This window comes from Emydura macquarii, unplaced genomic scaffold (assembly GCF_026122565.2).
Source record: "Emydura macquarii macquarii isolate MOO-44397 ecotype Brisbane River unplaced genomic scaffold, CSIRO-AGI_Emac_v2 contig_3530, whole genome shotgun sequence".
Classification (NCBI taxonomy): domain Eukaryota; kingdom Metazoa; phylum Chordata; order Testudines; family Chelidae; genus Emydura; species Emydura macquarii.
The window spans coordinates 4,140,350-4,165,482 of NW_027133667.1; the positions used below are offsets into that span (position 1 = coordinate 4,140,350).

A 25,133-nucleotide genomic window follows, 5' to 3' on the forward strand; every position below is an offset into this window, starting at 1 on the left:
ATGTCAGCCTGGCACATTTCACCAGCACTACAATTATTATCTTTATAAACCAAAACCCGAAAGGAGAACATGTCAGGTGTGGGAACCCGGAGGACTGAACTCAGTCAGCAGCACTCCACTACTGTGTGAACTGGGACACCAGGCGATCGTGGCCCATGGATCGACAAGCCGGGAGGCAAGATGTCAGGTCTCAGTTGGAGATCGTCACCATTACAATGCACTCAGGAGTCTTTGCCATTGTTTGGGGGAAGGAAGCAGCCATCTGATCCTATTTCATAACAAGTCAGGGAAAGGAATGTCACCCATAGGGGGTGGGGAGGAGAGGAGAAGGGGAAGGAGCTCTCAAATCTGTTGACTGGACTGTGGGAAGGATGCAGAGTCTCGGAACAGAAGATTCTCCACATATCGCCTACATGCACATGGCCTCACGATTCCCAGGGTCATGTGATAGGGGCTTCCTGCTGCCAGGCAGAGTGAGACCTGCCCCGACCTCTCTCTTCCAAACAGAGTTCCTGCCTGCTTTGTCTTTGGAAGAGGCGTTTGTTTACTGATCTGTCATTGGCATGCAGGAAATGGCCTTGAAATGAGCTGTAATCATCTGTCACCAGCAGTAGCTGTTTAGTTTTCTTCTAATTTAAGTTTTCCTTTCTTTCCTTTCTCCCCAACCTCCCACTCAAAACACAGTAGTAAAATAAAGCACATGCTTCTTTTGGATGCTGGAGGCAATGAGAAAACCAGGGCTTAACATTTTGAGAAGGACGAATGATTTTTGGGTGCCCAACTTGAGACATCTTAACAGGGGGGTAATTTTCACAAAGTGCTGAGCACCCATCTCTTGAAAAGTCAGGGCCCTCAAAGCAGTCTTGGATTGGGCTCCCAAAAAGAGGTCCCCCAGTTTCACTGGTAGCTTTTGAAAATGTAGCAGAGTATATAGAAACAAGTAACAATCACCTTAGACGACACAGGCTTTTCCCCATCCCCACCTCCTCATGATCCAGCAAGCAATACTGACAAGGAACCACTGGGTTGTGTAGGTGTTGGGGTGATGATAAGCTATGGGCTTGAGTAAAAGACTCACTTCCTAAGCATTCTGACTCCCTCACCATCCCACACTGATCAGCCATGGCAAGGGTCCCTTTTGCAAGAGCAGGGAAGTGTGATCCGTAGGAAGATCGCTTTTGGGCATTCGTTCTAGTCCAGTCCAGGTCACGTGACTAGAAGTCATCACCATCTGTTTGGTTGCCTACTAGGGATGTAAAGGGTTTACCGTTTAAATGGTTATCAGTAGTTTAAATGTTTTGAACAGCTGATATCCGTTTAAACTGGGGAAGGGGGGATGCGGAGCCCAGCGCGAGGGGGTGGCGAGCCCAGCTGCGGCTACCCCCATGCTGGGCTCCGCGTTTCCCCGCCAGCAAGAGCCACCCAGCTGTGGCCACCCTCCACAGTTCTATTTTTAGAACATTTAAACAGATTTTTGATTAAACTAATCTTTACATCCCTATTGCCTACAAGAAATAGTTAATGAGGTTTCAGCCCAGTTCCTAGTGGGTAAGTCTCCACATCCCAAAACACCACAACCATTGTATACCTTAGTGGTAGATTCCATTAAGAGGGCAAGAATTGAGAGGGCACGGAGACTAAGCAACCCTCTTATCCCTAAAAGACAGAGAAATCTTTCAGAGGAAAATGAGCAAAACTTATTGTGAAGGCGGAAGCAAGTCTGGTGTTAATCTGCCCACTCTGCTGTCAGAGCAGGTACTCGCCTTCTGCAGCTTTCTAAACACATTCCTAAAAGCTGTGGGACATTTCTAATTAGCTAAGCCACAGGAGAACCAAACAAATAGTTTAGTCAATGCATCTAATGAAGTCACGGAGTTTCTATTCACAAACATCATCAAGCAATCCAAATAAGATTTTCAGGGCTCCCTCTTTGCTACACTGCTTATGGTGCTATAAAGAAAGCACATCCCACGTGTGGCCCTGTGGTTTTACAGATGTTCACTGTATAATAAACCTTAGCTATTTACATCCTGGAAAGGGATGCCATCCACCAGCATACTAGGGGATAAGGCAATATCTTAGATGACAAGCTTTTGGGGGCAGGGCCTGTGATTTTTGTTCTGTGGTTATACAGCACCTAGCACGATGGGGGTCCTAGGCCATGACTGGGCTCCGAGGTGTTACAATAATAATAAATAATAATAATAATAATAAATATTATCTTATCACCAGAATGATGCCAGAGCGCTTCATCTGTCAGTTTGCAGAAGCTGTTGTCCAAGGAGGGCAAAAACCTAAAGAATATAGAGGGGGCAATCCCCAGTTTCTCTTTTAAGATGCCACAAAAAGGTTCCCTCCCCCCAGTCATTTACATTTGAAGACATCTAAACCACATGAATTTCTTATTCAGGTCCATAAGACACAACAACAATGCACAGCATTTATATAGTGCTTTCAAACTTCAAAGTGCTTTACAGTATAAATATCACATATCGAAGGCAACACCCAGCAGACAACAATATATAAAGAGGAGGAAGGATGCCAAGAAGACAAAATACTAACAGGAAGATCATGAGTAGAGCGGAGCCGACAACTAGGAACTTGAATTCAAACCCCTTCCACCGCACCCTGTATTCTATTTAAAGGCTATTTCCCTTTAGGGGAAAAAGAAGACATACACACAAAGCCCTCTCCATGGCCTGCGTGCTGGTTCTCAGCGTTCAAATGAGTCTCCTTGTTATGCATGTGCACGTACATGTCAGAGAATTCATTTCCTCTGGGATCTCAAACAGCAGCTCGACCTAGATTGCGTCAAATCACAGAGAAACAGAAAGGAAGTCTCCAGAATAGGGTTATTCACTCCCAGTGCTCTAAAGGTAGCAGAGCCTGGGGTGGAGGAGATGGGAGGAAGAACCAAGAGGCAAACTTCCCTTATGGAGCAAGAGCTCTCAATGGGTAGGAACTGCTAACTCTTGGAGCCCAATGCCTCCCTGCTATGGTGCAAAGCAAGGTTAATAATCTCGGTCACAAAGATGTTCCAGGGACAGAAATGCTTTATAAAGGACAGGATTATATAAGGTCCCTGACACTCGATCACAGGATATTTATGGCCGGATCCAAAGCTTATTGAAGTATATGGCAAGACTTCCATTGACCACAATGGGCTTTTATCGGGCCCATAATCAGCAGTAGCTGATCCTCAGAACTACATTGAAGGGGCTTCTCTAAATCACCTTCATTTTCTCCGTTCACCCATTCAGCTTAGCAGACCTGATGATGTGGTAATTCTCATTCTGGCAAGCTGTAAAAACCAACAGCGCTTTTCTAAGCATCAACTCAGTGCAGTTACTTGAGGGCAATGTAAAGCATTCATCTTCTTCCAAGATCTGAATGTGCCGGCTGTATAGTGCTCCTGACCTTCTGCTGACCAGGGAGATTCAAGAAACTCAGAGCAGGACTCCCGTTATCACGTTTCAGCAGGATGTTAATTGTAAATTTCCAACTCCAAGCCATACATATAAAAAAGTGAGTCAATTTATGCAACAGATGTCCCTGAAGTGTCACATGGAAACGCTCCATTTCTAGCTTCACACTCCATTTCACAGCAGGATGCCACATGATCATATCTAATAAAACAGTAATAACACAAGACACTTTTCCTATTCAAAGTGATTTATAAACCTGACAACATCTGGGCATGGTCGGTAAGTACCATTATCCATTTTATGGATGGAGAAACTGAGTCACAGAGCGGCTATGTGACTTACTCAGAGCACACAGAGAATCAGGAATAGAACTCAGGGGTTTCTGACTATAAGGCCTGTGCTCAGACCTTTAGGCAAGACACAGACAGTGTCTGTGTGTATTTATTAATTGTGTACACAAACACCCCCCACACACATACAATTTACAAAACTGACTTTAATGGCAGCTGTAACTGATCAGCACCTTTGCAAATCAGGGCTCATAGGTGTCTATACATGGATTTAGGTACCCTACTTTAAACACCTAAATTTGGAAAACTTGTTAACTTTAGGACTGAGTTAAAGTTGAGAGGAAATATCCACACTTTACTGAAGTCAATGGAGTTTTGCCATTGACTTCAGTCAGGCCAAGATTTCATGCCAGTAATTTGAGGATAACAGAAAAAATAAAACAAACATCCAAAAACATGGTAGTTATTGAAAAAAATACCAACCATTAGAAACCATTATGGTTACATTTAAAAGGAACCCAAATATATGACAGTACAGAAAACAACCTGCCACGAAAAAGGCTTCCTTCATTCTCTCATAAAATGCAGAATTCCCCCCACCCCTCTCAAGTTATACTGCCTTAAGGTGTAGGATGGGCCATATTCAGCTCTGGAACAGTGACTGTTTTAAGGTTTGATACATTGTGAAGCATGTGGGCTAGAAACTGGAGTGCCAGTAGAGATCTTGCAATGTCTTCCTCTAGCGCAGGTAACCCCCAAAATATTAGAGCGTCAAATCACATTACTACATATGCAAAGCTACTTTAGGCCTCAGTTCAGCAGAGCACTTAAGCACATCCTTAGCTTTAGTCACAGACTTAAGTTCCAGTAAAACCAGTTGGCTTAAGTGCTTATGTGCATTGCTGAAATGGGGCCTTAGGTAAAATGCAGATTTCTAAAATGTACTTCTCTCTTCCTTAAAGGCCTGGAGAGTCACCCTCATGTTACTAAGGGAGACTGACCTTCAGCTGGAAATATGAGAAATAAGACCAATAAAATGCTTTTACATTTCCAGAAATGGTTTTCTTTCTGTCAAATAGGTGGCTTCCTTATTGGAGAGTTGCGTAGGAGCACTGGTTTGTCAGGGGGCTGCACAGGAATTCAGTGTTAAATCAGAGTTAATTTTTTCTTTGTATCTTTACATCCCAGCTTCAAGCGGCGAATCTGCTCTCCAGTGTCTTTAAGTTACTGATGACCCACAAGGTGAGGTTCTCTGTGTCCGTTTCATTCTCCTCAAAAGTTGTGCCAGGCTTTGATATCTGAAAGATGGGCGGGGGAATCACTGGGACTGCAAAGGTCTGAGGTGAGGGGGAGTGTCTGAAATGTGCTGGTGGACCATGCATGCTGTGTTGCCTGTGATGCTTGGAAAAGAGCGCCTCTCAGGGCCTGATCCAAAGCCCTTGAAGCCTCTGAGCATTTTCCTATTAATTTCAGGGGGCTTTGGCTCAAGCCTCTTATAGCCTGCATTTAAGAACTGACACCATACCAACTTGGGGGGGAGGGGGGAGGGGAATTCTGCATTTTATGGGAGAATGAAGGAAGCCTTTTTAGTGGCAGGTTGTTTTCTGTACTGTCATATATTTGGGTTCCTTTTAAATGTAACCATAATGGTTTCTAATGGTTGGTATTTTTTTCAATAACTACCATGTTTTTGGATGTTTGTTTTATTTTTTCTGTTATCCTCAAATTACTGGCAGGAAATCTTGGCCTGACTGAAGACAATGGGATGGTATAGAAGTTTATTGCCTTGGCGCTTGTTTTTCAGAGGTGCTGAGCACTTACAGCTCCCATTGACTGCAGCTGGAGTTACGAGCTCTCAGTCACACCTTTAAAAATCAGGACTACAAAGTCTTGGGATGGTCTGCATAACTTATGAGAGGTGTAGCCGTAAGAGAAAGTCAGGTCATCCTAGGTGAAGTAGACGGCTTAGTTTTTCAATAAGTGTTGGTAAACTCAATTTGTAAGATGGTCCATTCTGCCTAGGCAAATTGGGGTCAAACAATAAGAACATAAGAACGACCATACTGGGTCAGCACAATGGTCCATCTAGCCCAGTATCCTGTCTTCCAACAGTGGCCAATGCCAGGTGCTTCATCGGGAATTAACAGATCTTGTAATCATCGAGTGATCTATCCCCTGTCGCCCATTCCCAGCTTCTGGCAACAGAAGCTACGGACACTTCAGAACACGGTTTTGCATCCCTGCCCATCCTGGCTAATAGCCATTGATGGACCTATCCTCCATGAACTTATTATCTAGTTTATTTTTTAACACAGCATAGTCTCGTCCTTCACAACATCCTCTGGCAGCATTCCACAGGTTGCCTGTGTGTTGTGTGAAGAAATATTTCCTTTTGTTCATTTTAAATATGCTGTCTCTTAATTTCATTTGGTGATCCCTAGTTCATGAACCACATCTGAATCTGTTGTGGACATGGGCTTGATAACATCATGTTATTCCAGGCAGCGTATGAGTCCTAAAAAAAGAAGTGCTGGAACGCACCTCTGGTACTTCTAGAACCATCACTCATAAGTGATAGTACCGGAAGTATCAGAATGTCACTCAAGCTTTCCAGAACAGCATTCCGGCGCATTGTGTCATAACTCAAGCCTGATTCCAGTATAGATGGGACCCCTTGAGCGACCCTTCTGGCCAAGTCAGGTTTGTTGATGAATGACCCCATAAAGAACTCCCTGGCTAGAAGGACAGATTGTCCTCAATAAAGAAGGGAAATAAAGAAACAAAAATGTGGTGGACGCCAACTCCTCTCCAAAGTGATCAAAACAAATTCTCATCAGGGAATGAGTGGTAGAAAAGTGAAGAGTACCCTAACTTCATCTAACTTGTCCTGCTACTGCTTTTACCCTACAATGCACTGAGCATTGAAGCATTCCCCTTCTTATCAGGAGTTAATAAACACCCTCCTGAGGGCTCATCCCCCTGGATTCTGACACCATCTGTAACCCATTAATGAGTGTGTGTTACAGGTACCCCTCTGTGCCAATTCACAGAGCATGGGAGCTGAGACAGCCACCACCTGCAGACACATCGCTTTTTAGGTCAAGCTATAGCAGCGCCTGAGTTTTACTCTGGAGATCCCTGGTTCAGTCCCCAGGGTGTTAGCTGCCACACCTCCACATAGATGAATTAAGAAAGGTACTACTGTATTTCCCAAAGCAGGGAACATATGTGCTGCACCCCCTAATCCAACTTTCTTAAAAGGAAAGCAGTGCCAGGAGATAACCAGCCAGGATACCAGTCAGCAGAGGGTCACCCAGCATCATTGTTAGGAAGAAGCCCAAACAATTTACAGCGAGGACTTGAATTTATTTATTTTTAAAGGGAGAAAACTGCTGTGTTTGTTTGTCAAGAGAATAGAAAAAGGATATTGTACTGGAGCGGCCAGGAAACAGTCGACCGTCTGCCTGCAGTTTTCCCCTTTCTTTTGTAATAGAAGGAATGTAGCTCAGAGATCCCCGCCATCCGCCCTACACGAGGGAGGAAATATGAGAGCCTGTGCACTGCAAGGGTAGAGGAAGTGTGGGGGAGGGAGCAAGCTGAGCTGATGTGGTTAAGTGGGTCATTGCACTGATGGCCAATAAAAGAAAGAAAGAAAAAAAAGAGTCTAAGTAGAACACTAGGGGAAAAGAGTCTTTCCTCTCTCTGCTTTCCTCTTTCAACTCTCTCTCTCACACACACACACAGCACAGAGCAATAACTCCAAAGGAAGTATATATCTCTGTTGGAAGATTTCAGCCGAAACCTTGAAATACAGACTTAGTGTCAGGAAGCCGGTGGCCTGTGGAAATACAGATTTTATCATCCGCAGCTATAATTGCTACCACTGCTAAAAATGAAACAATCAGAGACTCTGGGATCTCACACCCAACTATTTACATGCCTCTAAATTCCTCTCAGCAGAGCCCTTCACTAATCTGATCTTTGGCAATTTGAACAAAAAACTGTTTAGACGAAGTGCCTTTAATCTCCTTTCTCTGCCCGCAGTGAAGCATGTGCTTGCATGTGGAGGAGGTGTAGCATGTGTTTCTTGTATTTGTGTTTACTTTTTTCACTGACGTTTTTATAGCTTCAGAATCACACAGCAATTTATAGCATCAAAATAATGAAAGATCTGATCTTCTCATGCTGGTTAATCAATGAATGGTGGAAATACAGCAAGAGGACCATGTCTCGTTCTTTTGACCCACTAAAAGACTTTTGGAGGCAAAAATGAAATGAAATAAAATAAACAAGTTTAAAGGGTAAAATTTTCAGAAGCAACTAAATGACTTAGTAGCTGAAGTCCCATTTTCAAAAGTGACTTAGGGACGGATTTTTAAAGCACCTAATGGGGTTTCCAAAAGTGCCTAGATCCCATTGATTTCCCAATTACTTTAATAGGATCCAGACACCTCGGTACATTTGAACATTCCACTATGCACCTATCTGCATCTTTACCTTTAAAAATCTGATTCTTAGAAGTCTAGGTCTTGTTGATACTCAATGTGATTTAGGCTTTTAAGTGACTAAGTCACCTTTGAAGATAGGACTTAGGTTAATTACTTTTGAAATTTTACTCTAAATAAAACAAACAACAAATTAGTCAGGCTGATTCGGATTCCGGAGTGATCTGAATGCACATTCCAGTGTGTGTCTTTGTACAGTCACATGTCTTGTCACAAGTTCATCAAGGTTTGGAGTGATGCAGAATTACTACATCACAACCTCCCCCTCTAGGTTCAGTGGATTGGTTTGTTTGTTTTCTAAATTTCTCACATTAATTGGCAAGCAAGCAGCCAAACTGATTCCAAAGTGCTTGACAAATCTCACAAATTCAGTCCAAACTGTTATGGAGCCATTAGTCATGACTCCATAATTAAGGCTGCCTTGCAAAATAGTATTAAGGTGGAGACATATTCCATTGATTTATTAGCAAAGAAAAATATTTCCTTCCCCAAAACTCACATCACTTAGTAAGAGAATCCAGATTTAATTTTGTGAAAGTTTTTAAGTGATTCCATGAAATAGATTAAAAGCTAGAAACATTCAAAATGACTCATTTTGGAAATCTTTTTGCTGTTTTATTGGAATATTTCCTTGAGTTCCTCACTGCTGAAAACTTTGAAACTTGAGACTTACCAAGCATGTAGATATTGATCACTTCTCCAGTCAAGGAGATGTGCTGAATTTCAGATGTACACAGTAAAGTATTAATTTACATTTTTTGCCTTTACTTTTATTTAAGCCGAGGTGCTTTACAAACACATTTTGCCCCCAATTCAAAGATTAATAAATGTGAAGGTCAAAAAGGACCATGACCATCTTCTTGTCTGACTCCTTGCATAAGGCAAGCCATAGAATTTCACCTGGTAATTCCTGCATCAAGCCTGTATCTTATGGATGATCTCCAACATATTTTTAGAAAGACATCCAATCTCACCCATAAGGCCATCCTTCACCACATATACTTAAGTGCTGTTCTGTATCAGGCCCAAAGATTTTATTGCGCATGAGGAAGGCATTTACTACAATGAAGCCAATCCAGAATGCATTTCGCCTGGATTGCAGCCAGAACTTACAAGGTCCAGGGCAAAATGTCAAAGCAGGACCCTTCTGTAGTCTCTCCCAGCTCCAGTGATTGTGCCTGGCCACATCCTCTGAATCACCACACTGCCTCAATTCTCCCTGGATTTCAATGAAGCTAGGATTTCACCCGGAGTTTTTAATGTTCCCCTTGCCCAATCAGGCATCCACACCCAACCCATCGTTCCCCCGCGCTGACAGGAATTGCCAGAGAAACGAGCACCCGGTGACGGAGTGCTGGGCAACAGCAACTGATCCAGCGCTCTGACCACAGCTGCTTCAATCAGTTGCTCCCTACACCTGGGCATGGGAACTGTGCCAAACTGATAAGATTGAAGATAGCTTTTAACTCTCTGCAGCCTAATTGCCTCAGTAAGTCAGGAGGTACAATGGCACAGGAAGAAAGTGCCAAGGGAGGAGAGAGAAAGTGGAAGAGCTGTAGGCTGGTAGAGCCAAGGACACAAGAGGTCTCTCTCTCGCTGGGCTCAGGAGTCTTAGAGCCCCTGGATACTCTTCAAGCTGCTGCAGTCAGTAAAGATGGTGGGAATGAATTTAGTAAATAAATCACTAGGTATTTTGCCTGAAGAAGGTCTCGAAACAGTTTGTTTGTCTGGAAAGAGGCAGGAGTGGAGCACACCCCTGCCACACACCCGCACTCAGTTCAATTCAGTAAGGCCTTGTTGACAAGTACCACAAGTGTTAACAACATGTTAACCAGACAGCCCACATAGGTTTCTCTCAGGGATAAATACAATCTGCCCAGGATGAGAGACAGATTACCTTCACAATCCTTCCCCTCTCCAGGGTGAGTGTGTAACCCGCTACTGAGTGTGTGTGTGTCAGTCTCTGTGACCAGTCCACAGAGGATGGGAACCTGTTATAGCCCCGAGGTACAGAGTTTTCACCCAAGTTCTAGCAGGCATGCTTTCACCTCCGAGGTCCTCGGTTCTGTACCACTTGTGTTGGCCAAGAGCACACACTCTCAATTAACAAGATTACATAACAGTCCATCCAATTTGGAGACCCATTTCTCAACATAACTATGCACTTTAATAGGACGAAACTATAGTTAAACTTTATTTCTGCACTGTGTTTTTAAGTTATCTGTGGCTGCAAATAAAGATAATTTTGAGGCTATTGTCTCTATAGGAACTATTAGTGGATTAGACTTCAGAGGAAATTCCCCCATCATCCTCTTTTCACTAGAGGAGGCCCAAAAAGAGCTTTTGTAATGTTATACTTGATCTGCTTCTTGGCTGGTGAGAAATATGTTTAGCATTTAAATATGCATTCCTCCTGCCAGCTCTTCCATAAGTAATAAACATTCACATGTGACAGTATTTTCTTAATAAAAATCTGTCATCAGCTTCCTTTAAGCTGTGTCCACTGCATTAACATTACTCCATTTACAATCCCAAACAAAAGGGAAGGGGCAAATTCCACCATAACATATTGTGTTAACGTGGAGGTAAGTCAATTCCTAATTAAAAGGAACATTAAAAACGCAGAAAATCTTCAGACAAACCTGTTTCACAAACTTGAGAAATCACTTCTTTCAAACAACATTTCACCCAAGATCTATACACTCTCAAAGAAATTATAAATAAGAGGTCAATGTTAATTCTGACAATATATTCATGAATGTTTCTCATAATATTGTACTTTGCGGTAGGGTTAAGAAGCTTCTGTATCAAATGTATTGTTAAGATACTTATAAAATTGTGCTTTACAGAGTACTTTGTGTGGGAATATAAGTCAATGTATCAATGGAAATATAATGTCTGAAATATAATCACAGATTGTCAGCAGTTCATTTCATGTAAGTCATGAAATATCTTTCAAATGGCAAACCATCTCGGGAGCAGAACCCCAACTTCTGTAAACAGTCTTAACTCAATTGCAGGCTGTAAGATGGTGGCACGGTTCAGCAGGGGTGTTACGACCCTTCCTTGGGCCCAGGCTCCGAGGAAGGCCACAGCGCCTTGCTACACAGGCAAATGGAGCTATGACATTTTACGTTAGCGAGGAACTGACCGTGGTCACTATTGGCCTCCTCCATATTCAAGTCAAACATCCTTCCACCTCCATCCATTTTTGTCGTCTCTTTGAAGGAGTTGCTTAAGAAAAGTTGCAGAGTACAACGTTCTGTTTAATTCTGGATTATATTAGTTCATTATAAATCATATCAAAATCATCTTCCATAGAAAGGATTGTCCACAAGCGGGGAATGGAAGAGAGGCAATATAATGCTAACTTAATTCTCTAAGTCCTTACATGAAAGCAGAATAGGATTGGTGTACATCTGTGTGCCAGGCATTTGTGGAGATCACTTCCTGCATGTCTTTTATTACGGGACAAAGAAAGTCTAACATCAAGATCACGCTTGATTTCTTAACGAGCAGATCCTTCACAGAGAGACTGAAATAAAAGGAGAGTCTGAGTGAAAGCCTAACCTCTCTGAATTAGCAGAGGGATCGAAACTAGAAGACAGGAATAGCTCCAGTTCTATGTACACGAGGTCTGGGATTTTTATTTCCTTATTGGATGCTGTCTGAGGTGAAAAACCGTGATGCTCACAAGGAACGAGTCCTTTGTCTTTGATGAAGTCCACAGACTGCTCAAGTGCAGAAACGTAATCTCTCCTCACTGTTGTAAGTAACTCTGACACAAACTGGGTATAAGGCTACGGATTGCACCCAGAATTCACTGGTGTATAAAAATAAACAGCTCCTGAAATGCTGCCACCTTTTGGTTAAATTTGTGGCTATTAAAGCCAATTCCATTTTTTCCTGAGAAGCTCCCAGCTGCATGGCATCTTTGGGCAGCTAAGGAATGGAACAAAAATAGGGATTGGCCTCTCACTGCACTGGTCTACACTAGATTTACTTTCCACCTCAAATTTTCCACTGTGTAGCTCAACAGTGATAGCAATGGTTGGAGTTAGCCACCAGTATTTTTAGTACTGTATTGTCTAGGACTGCTCAGCGCTTGATGTGTTGATGACTCAACGCCAGTGCCCAACTGGAACCATGTCTACATTAGCACCACTGTTGCTGCCACTGATGGAAATGCACCAGTGGGAAATCTTAGAGAAAATAACCTAATGCAGACACAACCCCTGAGTCTTGGTTTCTTGGTAGTGGGACTCTATGCACCTACTCCATGCTTGGCAGGGCTGGAATGCTGCAGCCCTCTTGGTTGAGGGATTCTTATTGGTCAGCCTTGTGAAGGACTTGCACTGAACTGGGAGGCATTTCTTTCATCGGTATGTCTGTCTGTAACATAATAACATCTGAACGCAGCATCCAATCAATCTCAACATTTCAGGGACTGTTCTTGGCATCAATGTCCAGAACCCTATTGATTTTGGGTAAAATTGGAAAACCAAAGGGGGAAAATGGGAACACATGGAGCCATTGCGATCCGCTGAGCCGAGCAACACGGACCCCTGGTGTGTGCAGTAAGCATGGCCTATGCACGCTTAGGGTAATTTAGAATGAGATCTAGTACCCCAAAGCTGCTTCCCAGGACCTTTGAGAATTCAACTCTGGGTTACTGTACACACAGCCTAAAGTGGCCAGGCAGACTAACAGATTCTCAATTAAGGCCTAATCCAAAGCTCATTGAAATCAATGGAAAGATTTGCATTGAATTCAGTGGGCTTTGAATCAGGCCTATGGGGTCTATTTTGGCCGGATTTTGATCTGTGCAGTATAAGAGCAGAACATTACATGTGTCTTAAAAGAAGCCGTTCTCAATTTGGTGGAGGCTTTTACACTTGCTAACATGCAACTCAGTGCCCTGGATAACCCAGCAATTCACTCCTAGAAGGAATAAAATTTCTAGCTGTTTAAACCTTGAAATGTGATGCACTTTTGAATGAGTTACGTGCGCCGTATCTTTTGATTTTTAGGCGTTTTCAAAGTAAATCTCTGACAATCAAAAAATTGAGTGGAAATTCTCTTTCCTTCCCAAGGTATGCATTGGAGCATTTGTAGCACCTTATAAAGTATTGCTTGCTTGACACTGGGTATTAAGACACGTGTTTATGAATTCTAATGTTGCTCCGTGAAATTTGCCATTTTGCACCATGAAAATTGGCACTTTTTGCCATGCAAATAAAACCTACAGCATTATGACCCACCAAGCCTCCTGCATTGTTGCATTGTGCACAAATACATGTAAATTTCCCTCCTCTCCCCCCGCTATTCTGTGCTGCTTTATGGCAATGGAATCTCAACAGCTGCACATCTGTGCAGTGAAAAACTTTTCAGCAAAAGTTGCAGCAAGACATGTTATCCACCCCTTTGCCAACATAAGCTCAGTAGGTTTTTTTTCTGTCTATAGGACACGCTGATGGGTTGATTTAATCATTCACACATGCAGGTCATACACAGTGCTAGCAAAATACCAGCACTATTAGCACATCTTGCCTGAACTGCTTGTGGTAGCATGGCTCATCAGTCCGACCTTGGCAAAGAATCTCACAGGATATTAACAGGAGGGCAACATTCATTCATGTCTCTAGTGTGGAAATGCACATGTGCCCTGATTCAATAAAGTCCTTGAGTACGTGCTTAAGTCCATCCCTATTCGGGATTTAAGCCCGTGTTTAAAGTTCAGTACCTGATTATGTGCTTTCCTGAGTTGGCGATCTAAATGCTTTGCTAAATAGGAATGGACTTAAGCACTTACTTTAAGTTAAACATGAGTTTAAGTGTTTTGCTGAATCAGTGCCATGGAAAAGTGCTCCCCAAAAGCACTTCACTGGCTATATTCCCAGATAAAACGAAGAAAAGCCTTAAGCCCATACACCATAATTATGCTTGCAAATATCTATTAATTTAACACAAAGTGATTAGAACACTTCTGATATGTTAAAAGAGTCAAACATTTAATAGTCAGGAAAGCAAAACACTGTAGCTCAGACCTAAATGCCACAGATTGGAAATCCACGGTTAAGGTTCCAACACCAACCTTAATTCGAACCCCTCCCCCTTGCATGCTAGAACTGGAGCTGAGCAGAGGATGGGCATTCTACTTTGTAAAGGATTTTGACATTTTAAAATGTAGCTTCATTCCGAATCAGAGCAAAACCCCAAAATATCAAAATTCGTTGTGAAGGAAAATGTTAAAAAACAAAAAAATCGAGTCGTTCAACACATTTTGTTTTGATTTCGACTTTTTCGGGTGGAAGTATTATATTAGTGTTTCAAAACAAAAAGCTGGAATAGGCTGTTTTGACATTGTCTGTATTCCCCCTCTTCCCCTCTAAAATTCCCCTCTAAATTAAATTCCAGTAAAATTGACTTGATATTCTGAAGTATTTTGGTTTTGACAAACCCACATATTCCAACAGACTATGGCTCTATTGCGGTTCCTCCAACCAACCCTAGCTAGACCACCACTTGAGTCTCAGTTCAGCAAAGTACTGAAGCATGGGCTTAATTTTAAGCATGTGAGTAATCTCATTGCCTCCAACTCATAAACTTAAAGTTAAGCCCATGCTTCAGCGCTTTGCTGAATCACGACCTAATTATGACACGAAAGGATTTGACTCTTCCCTATGTATATGAATTACAATACAATCTTTTGCTATACAATGGTACAAATAGAAGATGCCCTCCTGACATTTGGGGAGGGTGAAGTGAGATGTTTCTTGCCCTTAGTCACCCAGGATTGAACATTTTGATCCTGACTTAAATTTGATCTCTGAATTTTTATATAAATATTGATACAGCATTTTAGTTGCTTGACTTTCAGATGTTCACTTTTAACCTTAAACTCCACATTTCAGATTTTTAAGTAAAAACCTACATCCTTCTAATAATGTTCTTTAAAATAATATTTACATTTAACATTAAAGATAAAGCTTTAACTAGCAAGAAAGAAAGAAAGAAAGACCTTCTGAAGTGTTATTTCTACATCTACCTTAAACACTATTTGCTTGAAAAGCTCGTTTAGATAAATCATAGACAAACTATTCACCACTAACTTGGGTTAAAAAAAATCAGTTAAAAACCCAAACAAGACAAACACCACCACAAATAAAAATTCCCTTGATTCATATATAAAAATATGAGGATTTACTGTAATAAACCACAATCCAGCAAGCAGGTTAAGCATGTGTTTAACTCCACACCTCGGTGGGATTACTTGCCTATGTAACCTGCATTAGTAACATAAACTACTTGTCTTCATTTTCAAGGCCCTTCATAACCTATCCCCACCCTACCTGTCATCTCTTATTTGGTATCAATAATTCGATTCCCACCTCAGATCGGCCCCAATGCCAGCCTCTGCCATCCATTTGTTACATTTCCCATCAAGCAAGTTTGTCTTTTCTCCAGTGCTGCCCCTCATGCTTGGGAGAAGTTCCACATAAACAGACACAAACCCAGCTGATCCTCCTTAAAACTCCCCTTCTCTGTGATGCCTACAAAAGACTTAACAATGGTCAGGCTGCTGGGGTGCTGGGACCACTGCCTCCCATGCGGACAAATACTACGTCATCGTTTCCTTGTACTCCCCCATTGCTTTGTCTGTATCCCTCTGTTGTCTCATACTCGGATGGTAAGCTCTTTGGGGCAGGGACAGTCTTTTGTTCCATGCTTGTCCAGCACCTAGCACAATGAGGTGCTACAATAGTACAAATAATAAAAATCATGAGCGCTCACAGAATTGAGGCCACAGTGCCCAATCCAGGTCCTCTCTGAAGTCAATAAAAAAGCTCCCATTAATGTTAGTGGGAGCTGCCTCAGCCCATCCAGAGCACTGACTGGAAATTGCTGTGTGGAGCCCTGGCCCTGGGATGCGGAGCAGATGGAAGCTTCATTGCAAACTTTTTTGTAGAGTTTGGAAACTCCACTGTGCAGATGCTGCAATGGCAACCCCATTCTTTCAGCTCAGCGGCCTCTTCTGGTCCTGCAAAGAGTATGCACCGGATTGGAGGTGTCCAATCTCAGGCAGATAACTGAAAGCTAAACAAACACAACCTGCACCCTGGAGAGATGGTCTCTGTACAACATCCAGACAGGAGTGCAGAAATGTAGCCATCAGGCTTGCAGAAACTATCCCGCAGTGCTGTGGAAGTGTAGGGAGCAGGAATAGTTTAGCTAAATGCCCTAGTGCAAAACCCTAGTCCAGAGGTCGGCGACCTTTGCGAAGGGGCGTGCCAAGTCTCCCCCTTCCCTCCCCCGCCTCCCTCCCATGTGCCGTGGGCTCAGCGCCCTGGGCACTGACTTACCGGGTGTTTGGTGGCAGTAGGGAGAGGGGGTGTCTGCGGGCCCGTTTCCTGTTCTCCCCCTTCCCCCGACCCACTGCGGAGATGGCAGGGAGTGGGAGCGAGAGGGGGAAGGCTGCCTGGCCCCTGCGCACCCGGAGTCCCCGGAAAGGGGGGAGCGACCGCCATGCGGCCCTGCTTGGGGCCGGGAGCAGCGTGGCTCTAGCCAGCAGGGCACCACTGGGCCCCGGCCCACTTAGGAGAGGGGTCAGGCTAGAAGGGGGGACCAGCCACCGCGCGGCCCTGCTTGGGGCTGGGAGTGTCGTGGCGTGCTACTCAAAATCATGCATGCCACCTTTCGCACATGTGCCACAGGTTGCCAACCCCTGCCCTAGTCTTATGAAAGGCTTGTCTACACTGGGTAATAACACTGGGTTATAACAGGTGCTAACACTTAATATGGTGTTGTTAGTTAAGGGCAGGCAAGAATCACAACCAGATGACACAGTTTTAAGCATGACAGTCCCTGTCTGCACTATGTGCGGAGTGACATTTAACATCACGTTAGTAATAACTCTGTGGCCTCTGTTACAAGCAGGTCAGACTAAGATAAACCTAATGGCTCCTTCCAATCCACAAATCTATGATGTCATTATAGACAAGTCCCAGAAGATCTCATTGCAAAGCTAAAGTCCATGCAGAGCAAAGAGGACCTTGCTTTTTAAGCTGTCACACAAAAACCCCGCACAACACTGAATTCATCTCCTTGTAATGATGAAGCGCTCAGTCAGCTGGCAGGTTCTGAGCTTGTGAAGTCTGGGTGAAGTCCGGGTACAGCACTGACGTATCTGCACTGAGCCGTCACTCCCGCACACACCCACTACGGCTGATTCAAAGGAGAGTTGCTGTGCGGTGGTAGTCGCTGCAGGCGGGACTAATCTCTCCATTACAATGCATCAGCTCTGCAGCAGGCACTGCAATGAAAGGCAACCGCAGTGAAGCAGCCTCCATGAAACCGTCCTTGTGATTGTGGGGTGGGAAACGCCAGCCTCATGAAGAGCAGCCATGAGCCGGGCACTCGATCATCAAAACAAGGGCAAACTTTTCAATCCTGAATGTCTAATGTGAGGCTCCTAAATCCATATTAATGGTCCTATATGAGCATGGCCTGATTCTCAAAAGCACTGAACATCCAAGTTCCCATTGACTTCCAGGGAATCCATGGGAGCTCACTCAGCACATCTGAAAATCAGGCCACTTTTACTGAGGTGTCAGTGCCAGAGAATCACCCGCGGAGCACCAGCTGAGTGACCCAGGTGGCATCACTGGGGGAGCATGGCATGGGAGAGTGGGACACCAGGACAGGCATGAGAGGGACAGATTGCATTCTCAGCTGGTGAGTCACAGCTGGATTGGTGGCTGAGGATCTGAAGAGCAGGAGACGGCAGAATGGGATAGTTGTGACGGGAGGCCATAGTTGGGGTGTATTTCTGACTCGTGGAGAGATGAAGCCTCTCCTTTATTCTTCTTTCTCCCAAGTCAGATTTCTAACTCTCTGTTTTTTCTGGTTGTATCTACTCTGGTAAAAATTAGATCGAGAATTCACCCCGGGCTGCAGCTCCAGCAGTGTTAGCGATGGTGAAGTTGGAGCACAGACCATGGTAAAAATGTCTGACACTTGTCTACACTACAGCTTCCACCATTGCTACCACCAGTTTATGGATCCCACTGTAGCCAGTGCAGACCAGGCCTCCAACAGCTTAATTTACAATTCCCGTTTGCCTCGTTTTGGCTTTCACTTTGGTTTTCCATCCCACACCGAACCTACCAACTGCTGAAAGTGAATTATTGTTGAAGGGGTATCTGAAGCCACTGATGTGAGAAAAGGCCCATTGGAACACTCAGGCCCAGCTGTTGCAGTCTGATCTGTGCTTGGATTTGTGTTTTTATTTTCACTACCTCTGGTTCCTCTGCTTGTGGGCCTCTCTCTTTCCCTGTCCTCCCTCCCCCATCTCTCTCGGCTCTCGTGAGGAAAGAGTTTCCATCATGGCTGGCACAGGGCCAGTGTGTGTACGGGGAAAGGCAGCACTCAAGAAAAGCCATCTTCTGTTCCCTTTCATTACATAAACATTGCTGCTACCCAGTGCATGAGAACAGAATGGAGCAAGGACATCCACAGCTGTTACGAGAACCTGAGAATCAGTGGAGGGAGGCCAGGCGCTATCCCGCTCAGTCTCCACCGAACACAGCAGCTTGCCCACAGAACTACGGCTCCCTCATCCTCACACCCAAATTGCTTCACTGTGTGTGCCCACACAGTCATGTTTAATGGACCGTCTCAGGAACTAAAGACACTAGCTAACACATGGGCCTGATTCACGGTGCGAAAGGGCCTCACTATTTAAACCTTTCTCTTAACAAGTTTAGTGAGCCTAAAGTGAACTTCAGTGGTCATGTCACACTGTTGACTTTTCTTTTAAGTCCTATGGTCAAAACTGGGCTAGATCTAACCTGGCTTCCCTAACCTCGGTGTAGTGAGCATTTTATGTATTTACTTTTTAAATGAGGATTGTGTTAAAACTGCCTCTCTTTCAAATCCAAGGGATGTCATCCATTTAAATTGCCATAGAGTCCATGTAAGCTTGGCCTCTCCTCAGTTTTGTTATGGAAAATTATTTGCATCAGAAAGGATGAAACAGAGGCTATCGGAAAATATTATCTTCCCTACAGGAAGGAGTCACACAGCATTTCAAATTTCCTGCATGAATAATTTCTTGTGTCCCTAACTTTGGGTCTTGGTCACACATGTTGTGGCAGGTTGAAAGATGTGTATAGCTCGTGCTTGGAAAAATCTTGGGGATATTCCAGAGCACCATTGTTCTGGACAACGCACCACGGCTCTTGCAGGAAAAAAAAATCCTTGTCTGTAACAGTCAGGGAAAGAATGCTAGAACCATGCTATGAACATGGCTATGGCCATCATGGTTTCAATCACAGTGTTGAAATGGCCTTGGATGGTTTGCCCTTGCATTAAAGATCTGTCTAAATGACTTCATAGCATGGCTGTCTCCCTATGAAGCTCTCAGTGAGACACTCTTCATTCTATACCAGACCCTCTCTCGTCTAATTCGAATCTAACCAGAATCCCTTCCTATTTAGCAATATGGGCAGGACAGGGTGATCGTGACCCTGACACAATGCTATGACCCCTCGGTTGACAAACCATGCTTTTATAGGATTAGATCATCCCTCCAGTGCCACTAGACTAGGGTGACCAGATGTCCTAATTTTATAGGGACAGTCCCAATATTTGGGGCTTTGTCTTAAATAGGCGGTTATTACTCCCCACCCCCGTCCCGATTTTTGACACTTGCTATCTGGTCACCCTACACTAGACACACATCTGACCTGGGTCAGAATTTCCAAATTTAGGCACCTAAATCTAGATTTGGGCACCTAAAAAAAAGAGACCAGATTTCCAGAGGTGCCGACAACCCACGACTCCTGCTGAAGTCAATATTTAGATACTATGGCCACAGGTGCTATCGAAAAACCCTGGACTGAATACTCTGTTACGCAAATAGCTAATCACTAGAGACTAGGATGAAACCAAACTCATTTGCACTTTGCTAGGCACAATGAAGGACATGTGGATGAACCCAGTTCAATCCCAGCTGTCACCTCCAGCCATAATTGTTAGAACTATTTACATATGCAAAACAAACAAACAAGCAAACAAACAAAAATCCCACAAGCAAAACTCAATGCATGCTGAACCAATGTCCTCTGACCCCATTAGCTCTCATTCACATTTTCTATGGGAAAAACACCACCTCTCCCCGACTCAATTTCAGATGAAGTATCCTCCAAGTTTGGTAGCATCTGGTGAATATCTAGGTTGGTTTATCATTCAGCTTCTCAGAGTTGAGTCACAATAGGTTGTCAAAGGGAGGAGGGAATTCCAAGGTCCTGACAGTCATTGCCTCCCCAAGGGTAGACTTGCAGTCCTTAAGAAATTGACAAGCAGGTGAATGACCAATCTTATTTCAACTTTCACTCTTTAATGCAAACCCCACCCCCTCCAGGCCTCCTCAAGCCAGCAATTGGGATTCTGGCAAAAGATGTAACAACCACTAAAACTTAAGTCCTTACACTAAGAAATGTTGTCCTGAATAGCTGGTAGCCATGCCCAACTCCGAACAGCTGAGAGCGCCTCTGAGCATCTGAATTCACCTGCTCCGATAACAGAATGAACCTGAAGAAACCTCCCAGCGAGCGCCTCACTCAACACTCATGGATTTCACAAAGGGTGAATAAGCAGACTTATCTCCTCCCAGCTGGGCCTCCATCTGGCATGGTGATGCTTTACTTTTGTTCCACAACCATCCATGAAAGACTGAAAGTGCCAATTGATATAAAAGAAAGAACCACACAAACACATGGCAACGTATCTACAGGGAGCCAAAAAGGGCGTGACATCCTTCAGGTTATTTCAAACTACTCCGAATTATCACCCATGTCTAAGCAGTTGATTTTCTGGCCCCCAAGTCACACTGATGTATTTCTTAGTTTGCAAGCTCCTTGGGACAGAGATTGTGTCTACCTCTATGTTTGTACAGTCCCTGGCACAACAAGGCCTCAGTTCTGAGCTACATAAATAAGTTATGTGCCATCAGAGCCTGATTCAGAACTCCTCACCCCTAACTCCGATTGACTTCAGCTGGAGTTGGACGTGCTCAGCACTTCCGAAAATCAGTGCCTTTAAGTAATCTATGTTTATTCTCTATTTTTTAATACAGACACTGTGGAAAGACCAATGTGACAGGCATGGTGGAAAGGTAAGAAGGAAGCTAGCATCATCGTCTGGGTCTCCCAGTGCATCTTGTGTTGCCTGTTCATTTTAGGCTGTAAGTTCCTCAGAGCAGGAACCATTTTTTCCTCTACATCTAGCACTAAGCCTGCTGTCAACCACTTGACAGAGGATGTAATCGCCCCTCTCTTTTTAACAGAATGGTCAGCATCACACTGTGCCCTTTATAGCCTGGGTATCCCAAAGCACTACACAAGGCAGCGAGCTAGAAAGTGGTAATGCCGCACAGTCATTAGAATCTGTTCAACTGAGAGACAGAGAACGATGTTTGGGACACAAAGTCTATCCCTGACTTCACAGGCAGGACCCTGGGATCTTCCGCAGCTAGTACAAAACAGGCAGAAAGGACCCAGTTTTAAGATCTCAGTTTGAAGAATGCCCTCTCTAGCAATGACCTGTTCTGCACTTGCCTTGTCAGCACTGAGCGTGCAGCCAGGAACCAGTATGATCTATCAATGCAAGTCATCCTGACCCATGGGCAAAAAGTGCTACCCGTTGAGCTATAAACCTGCAGCTTGCTTTCTTCCCTCTTTGGTCATTTTAGTGCTCTTTGTTCTCAGTTCTCAGTCTTCAGTTCCTCTAAGAGCCGCCTGTCGTCTTGGGGAATCTTTGGATTTCATCGCATTTAAATACTTCCAGCTATTCAAAGACTAAATAACCATGATAAGGACCTATCTGACATACCGAGATTTTGTATAATTTTTTAAAATTCATTATTGCCACGACCAGATGTGAAAAGACAAACGATATAATGCTGATGACAACTAAGATTACAATGAGATGCTCTCAGTGTGGAGGAAAATATTCCACTGACACAGCTAAGCGCTGGTTTGAGTAGGTGTTACTCACTTCCTGGCGGTTCAGGGATGCAGCCCACAAGCTTTATTAGAAAACTCTGTGTCAGAAGCAGGGAGATCGCTGTGCAGTAACGAACCACAATCCAGTCACTGGGGAGCCACAGAAATTATCCCAGGATTAAACACAAGTGAATGAGAGGTTCCCTGCACGTCCCCGGGACCTTTGGCTTCCTGTTGGAGCTCTCAGGATCTCCCTTCCATCTCTCTCCTACTCTGCAAAGTGTAACTAGGCTGGTGAGAGCCAGGGTGAGACCTTGTGCTTGGGAGCAAGATACTAGTGTCAGGGAATTGAACTATAGCTGCAGTGCACGAAGGCCACGCCACTTTCCTCCCACTCTCTCAAGAGCCTAGCAACCCCCCTGCTTCAATGGCGAGAGCTGCTACAGAGCCACAAGTTACTACGTTTTGCCCAGGGTCAAGTATTGTCCCTGGGCACTGCCAACCTGACCAGCAATTAACTGTGGTCTCATGAAATGCCGTGCAAAGTACTAACCACTAGGTCATTAAGCAAAGCCTATTTAGTGTTTCTGATTGGGAGATAAAAGAAGCCTGTAGGCTGTTCCTTTGAGCTACAAGTACTGGTGGGAAGATGCTGCTTCCAGATATCACACTCAGGTAGTGTGGTGATGAGCACAGTATAAATGCCTAGACTCTATCGAGGTTCTCGTACGACACCCCTCACTGTGTCACCTAGGCACTTCACAGGTTAGATTAACAGATAGAACCAGAAGCTCTGGGTCTGAAAGGCCGTGCCACTTCACAAAATTTATCCCTTCTGGTGCATTTCACAACATAAGAACAGAGGATCAAAGATAGCTGTAAGTTCTCCCCCACTCTGCTCCCAGCTGTTGTTCTGCCTGAGCCCTATGGCTAATTAATTAATGTCCTTTATTCAAAGACTGTATGACACGGAGGCAAGTTGAGCCTCTCTTCTTAGGTCAGGTGAGTTCTCTCAGGGTCACCAGCTAGGGTAGAAACCAGATGCCATGTTTACTGAGCCACTGAATGTAGTTAGTGCTGATAGCTCCATCTATAGTAATTTAAATGAGGGAGGTTCAAGCAACCCAAGAAACGAAACGCCAGCCAAACTAAAAATTATGGGCGAAATCTTGACCCCATGAAGTAATTTTGCCATTGACTTCAATGGGGCCAAGATTTCACCCTAAGACTTAGTTTAGTGAGCATTTTATTGTTGAGTTTTCCTTTACAGTCAGATTAGCACTCAACAAAGGTGCAGGATTGAAAGTATCAAAGTAAAGTTCCCTGTTTAGCAGAAAAAGACCACCCACAGCTGCCGAGCAAACTCCCCCACTTTGCCCCATCCACCTCCCTCGGCCCTGAAATAGCGACAACCTCTAAGGGTGAGATATTAAACTAGTTATGCGTCCATGTCTCTTCAGTCCTCCACGCCTGTGCTGAATGCCAGGTCAGTAGTGGGTTTTGTGACTAGACACTAGTCCACTAGGAACTGGACTGAGACTAGCAAATTTATTTCACATAGGTCGCACTGAACAACAATGAAATAGATACTGTTGAGAGTCACTGCTCATCTGGGCTACATTCAAACCAGTATCCTACAAGTGACTGGTTTTAGATCTCAATATTCTTTTGAAATTTGTTTTTGTTAAGAAATGCTGATTTAAAAATACACTGCAGACTGGTACAGAGCTAAGGAACTGCCCATAAACTGGGACTGGACGACAGGGGATGGATCACTCATAATTGCCCGGTTCATTTCATTCCCTCTGAAGCACCTGTTCATTGGGCACTGTCTGAAGACAGGATACTGGGCTAGGTGGACCACTGGTCTGACCCAGTATGGCTGTTCTTATGAGGGAATATGGTTGCAACCTTTGTTTTCTGTGTCTTACAAATAGGAACCAAATATTTAGATAAAAAATAATTGAGCAAACAAACATTTCCTTTAAGCTTTTTTCATTTCCCTTCCTTGGGATGATACACAAAACCAGCTTGCATGTTGCTACTTTTACCTAATTTTTCAAGTCCCTCAGCTTTATCCCTTTAAATCATACCTTTATCTAAAATTTCCAGCCGCGAGAAGGCAAAAGTCGTATTGTCTCTTTCCTGTATAACAGTCAGCAGAAATTAAAACAACTTTTCCTTATGCTAAGAACAAACCAAAAAAAAGTTGTTTCTTTGCAAAGAGTTTGTTTGACTCCAGAATAGGTCTTAAAGCAGCAAGGTGAAGATCAGCCATTATTACAACACTCGGCCCAGCAACTCTTTTTTATTTCTTTTATATTCACTACTGCTTCCCTCCCCTATAATTTAGAGGAAAAATTTGCTTGTCAGTTTTTCCACTTGTGAATCTGCTGCTGGAAATTTTAAGCATTATAAAGGCAATGGACTACTTACAATTTCTCCATACAAGGGAGACTGTCTTTGAGCTGGGGAAATTGTTTTCATTATTATTATTTACTTCTCCATTCTCAGAAATTCCAGTGCTGGTCTATTATGAAGGCGAGTGTGCTTTTGAAGTATGATAGGAAATAAAGCGACATTACACAAGCTTTTCCTCCCACACCCTTCTCACTCCCCCAAGTGGTTTTTATATTTTGTTTTGCTTTCAACCTTGACTTTTGAAATGATTTAGGAAACAGCTTGTACCACTCTGCTGCAACAGCAGCATCAATTTTTTTTTTTTAAATGGACAATTGTGTTGAAATGTTCAGGGGACGTTCCCCTTTTCACACACAGAAACCCAAGAGAGGGCCTGATTCGCCTCGGATTTAGACCAGCGTCACGGACGGACTTCCACTGAGTTGCTCCTGATTTACGCAGGCGCGAGCGACAGGAGAAATCGGACTCACAGACCTTTGCTCCCTT

The 25,133-nt window shown here is 43.8% G+C and overlaps 1 protein-coding gene across 2 annotated transcripts in view; it reads right to left on the reverse strand.

Moving 5' to 3' along the window:
* DENND2A (DENN domain containing 2A) overlaps window positions 1-25,133 on the reverse strand; it is an 85,051-nt gene that overhangs the window by 48,123 nt on the left and 11,795 nt on the right. The window lies entirely within an intron of this gene.